Source organism: Gossypium hirsutum, chromosome D08 (genome assembly GCF_007990345.1).
Source record: "Gossypium hirsutum isolate 1008001.06 chromosome D08, Gossypium_hirsutum_v2.1, whole genome shotgun sequence".
Taxonomy (NCBI): domain Eukaryota; kingdom Viridiplantae; phylum Streptophyta; class Magnoliopsida; order Malvales; family Malvaceae; genus Gossypium; species Gossypium hirsutum.
Genome location: NC_053444.1, coordinates 4563230 through 4567584, shown reverse-complemented (window position 1 = coordinate 4567584; position 4355 = coordinate 4563230).

Genomic DNA, 4355 nt, shown 5'->3' with positions numbered 1-4355 from the left:
ACCGATCCAGCTTGTTTACCGAAATATCGTCAGCCACATATGTTTCGTTTAGCACCTTTAAAAGTGCATTCCGATGTACTTCTGAGTTTAGGAGTAAAGCTAATACAGAAATGCGGGCTGGCTGTTTGTGCAGTTGCTCCACAACACTGTATTCACTGTGTTTCAGAAACTTCAAAAACTCCTTTGCCTCCTCTTCTTTTATTGGTTCATTTACCAATGGCTCAACTTCTACTGCTTTCCCTTTCCTCTGTTCTTTCTTCCAATTCTCTTCCTGGACGACTCTGCTTGAGCGTCATATCTTTTTCCATTGCGCGTGTAAGAACCTATTTCCTGATTTCTTTCTGCTTCTTTTCCCAAAATGGTCACATTACACCCGTAATTCCACGGCACCATTTTGTTATCCCTATAAGAGAAATTTGATGGTTTCTGGATTACAATTTTCGGTGTTACCTGAGCCCTAACCTCATTACCCTTAGGGCGTGAGATAATGACCACAGGATGATTTATTTTTGGAGCCTTTGTTCCCAACTCTGTCGCGCATATGCTCCTCATTTCTTTCGCATCTTCATAAAACCTCATCTCCTTGTTATCCATCATGCTTTGAACCAAAGCCTTGAATCCTTCACATTCTTGGATTTCATGCCCTGTTTTATGGTGAAATTCACAATAATTTCCCATCTCATGCCCTTCCTCAGAATCTGAAATAACCAACCCTCTTTTGCCATTTCTTTCCAGACCCGTTTCAATGGAGTTTTTACTTCAGCAATGTCAGTCTTGACTTCTTCTCCCGTACCTTCGCTAACCATATTCACCCCCTTATCTGCGTGATTAGGTAACGGATTCTTTGCGTTAGGTGAGTCGTCAAGTTTGACAACACCTAATTGATAAGTCCTTCTACTACCTTCTTGAAGGCAGTACAATTTTCTATCGAGTGCCCAGAAATTCCCGCATGATAATCACATTGCGCGTTCGTATCATACCATTTTGGATACGGGGGTTGTAGAGGACTCAAGTAACGAGGAGCAACAACATGTGCATCGAATAAAGTCTGATACAACTCCTTGTATGACATCGGGATTGGCGTGAATTGGGGCTTTTCAGTAGTTTGCCTAGCTCCCGACTCTTGTCTTGATGATCCCTGTTGATTAGCAACCACTTTCTTTGGTTGATTCACGGTAATTGACCTACCATAAGCATTCACATTATTCACTTCATTTTCTCTTTTCCTCGGGGGTGCCCTCCTATTATTTTCTCCTCCATCTATTTTTCCACTTTTAATGGCATGCTCAATCATTTCACCATTCATGATTATATCCGAGAAATTTTTTGAAGCGCTTCCCAACATGTGAGTGATGAACGGGGCTTTCAAAGTATTAATAAAAAGCGTCGTCATCTCTTTTTCCAAAAGCGGTGGTTGCACCTGAACCGCCACCTCTCGCCACCTCTGCGCATATTGTCTGAAGCTTTCGTTCGATTTCTTCTCTAAATTTTGCAGAGTTATCCTGTCAGGCATCATTTCTGAGACATGATTGTATTGTCTCAGGAAAGCCTGTGCTAAATCCCTCCAAGTAGCAATTTTAGCTCGGCTCAGCTGATTGTACCACTTTGACGCCGCTCCCGTAAGACTTTCCTGAAAGCAATGTATTAATAATTGATCATTATTAATATCCCCGTCATTCTTCTACAAAACATAGTAATATGGGATCCTGGGCAACTAGTCCCGTTGTATTTCTCGAATTCCGGCATCTTAAATTTGTAAGGGAGCACCAAGTCCGGAACCAAGCTCAGATCCTTTGCATCTATTCCATAGCTTTCGATGCTTTCTATTGCCCTAAACTTCTCTTCTATCCATTTCCATTTCTCCTCAAATTGTTTTGGAAATTCCTCCTTCGCCTTGTCCTTTTCAACCATCTCATCAAGATCTGGGACAGCAATATTATTCGGGCTATCACCGGGATTAAAGCCCGCTCCGGGTTGAAAATTCATTGGGATTGAAGCATCGCCTTGGAACTGCTGGGGCCTAACCGACACAGAGGGTCTCCGCGGATGCAGCTCAGTCTGTACTTGCGCATGCGGAGGCGTGAAACCTGGAGGATAAAGTGGTTCACCATTGTTTTCTTCTTCACTAACAATCACAGGACCTTTACCCTTATCTACTCCCTTCAATAATTGCGTCATCTTAGCCACCAGATCATTTTGGGACTCCTCCATCTTTTGCACCATGTCACGCTGAATCTTTTCTATTTGCTCTTTCATTTGCGCCTGCAACTGGTCTTGCATTTCTTTTTGAAGTCGCTCTAGCTTCTCCAACCTTTGGTCCATAATTTTTGCCTTAGCTCGGGTGCCGTAACTTTGTTGGTTTTCCAGGTTAACTGAAATGATTTTATTCGATTAGGTTTTTTTTAATGGTCATTAATGCATATGATGTGATGCAATGCATGAAAAGAATGCAAAGAAAAAGAGGCACTGATTCTAATTCAACTTCATTAGAAAACTTTACTAGATAAAGAGTTTCTTTACATAAAATAGACTACATATATGGCTTTGCCCTTACACTCAAAGCCTTAACCTTTCTAAGAAGCCAAGCTAATTCTCGGCCCCTGTCCGACTCTGACTCATACTTCAAACTTAATAGATCAGCCTGAACCGCTAGAGTTTGCAGATGATCAGCTACTTCGCGCACTTGAGCCACCGCCTCTCCCATAATATAATCTCTTTCTCTAATCTGCTCTTGAGACCGACGGAATTGTCTTTGCCACTGCTCATTATTTTCTTCCAGAAGCTCTATCCGGATTTCACTATTTTGCAATGCATTCTCTAGCCCTCCTATTTGTCCTTTTAATTCTTCAATTTTGTCTAAGCTCGCCCTTAATTCAACCGTAGCATTACGATTACAGTACTGGTGAAGCGATCTTTCTAGTTCAGTTATCCGGACCTTCAACTCCGTCTTCTCGTCTTGGCAAACTAGTAGACTCTTTCCCAAGGCGACTTCTCGAGCCCGAGTATCCTGAAATTTCTTTTCCCATTGATTAGCTTTCGTCTTTTCCTCCTGAATTTCTTGTCGCCATTGTTCTGGCGTTTTACCCAAGCCAGCAGCTCTTACCGACCTACGCAACTTCTTGTAATCTGTCTTCAGGCTGTCCAAATCTTCTTCTGCTTTGTTCTTTCCTTTTCTCAATTTATCGGCCTCTAATCTTTGAATGTCCACATCCAGTCCTAACTGCATTTTTTCTTCCTCTAGTTGTTCTATTTTCTTCCCCAATTCTAAACTCCTTTTTTCAAATTCTTGTTTGATGATTTCTATCTCAGAAGGCAAAACTTGTAAGTGTTCCTCTAAAGATCGAGCAGTTTCTGGATTTGACGCCGGGATGTTGTCGTTGATCCTTTGATCACGCCACTGACTATACTCGGGGGTAATTGTCGGACCCACGGCTAAGATCTTCATTCGACGAGTCTGGTTCCAGGCACTAGATATTTCTCGAACCTTCTTCTTGTAATTGTCCTCCCTATAGGAAAATCACAATAGGCCAACCCCTGCGTTGCTGGTATGAATTGTCGTGATCTATACTGTCTTGATACGAGTAGAGGAGCATATCCGATAGCTCCCATATCCGAGCAGCGGAACCCAGTCAAAATCTCCACATCGGTACAATATCTCATCAGGAATTAACCAAGGAGCCCTCCATTCAATATCTTCATCCTGGAGATTCTGGAGTATCTCTATCCATTTTTCTTCTGAAATATCATCCCGTCTTGGCGTGGCCACCAATTCTCCTAGAGGGGAGTAGCTATCAGAGAATACCCGATAAGAGACCTTTTCGACTTTCCAGAAGTGGCTATGGAACCATGCCAATAAGAGCTGCGCGCATCCAATAAACCTTCCCTCCCCTGCTTTTCGACACGCATTCAAGGATCTAAAAGTTTCAGCGAGTATTGCCGGAACGGTGTAACCCCTTTACTAAGCCGATCAAACAAATCAGATACAGCCTCGTCTATGTGTCCTAAAGCTTTGGGGAAAACCACTAGTCCATAGATACCTAAAGCGAAGACATCGACCCTTTTCTTTAAGTCAGGATGTACAAGCACCAAATCTCGCAAACTTTTCCAAGGAACACATTTACTGTCGCCCTTCTGTTGGATCCGGGCAGCGACCCACTGCTCGCTCATCCCAGTGATGTTCATTAATTTCTTTAACAACGGAGGGACACAAGCAGCTCTGGAATAAGCCTTGTCGACTTGAATCTTTGGGCACCGAAGCAAGGTCGTATACTCCTCCACAGTAGGCGTCAAATCTACTTTCCCAAAAGTGAAACAACTGTAGGCAGGATTCCAAAACTGAGCAAGGGCTCGGAATA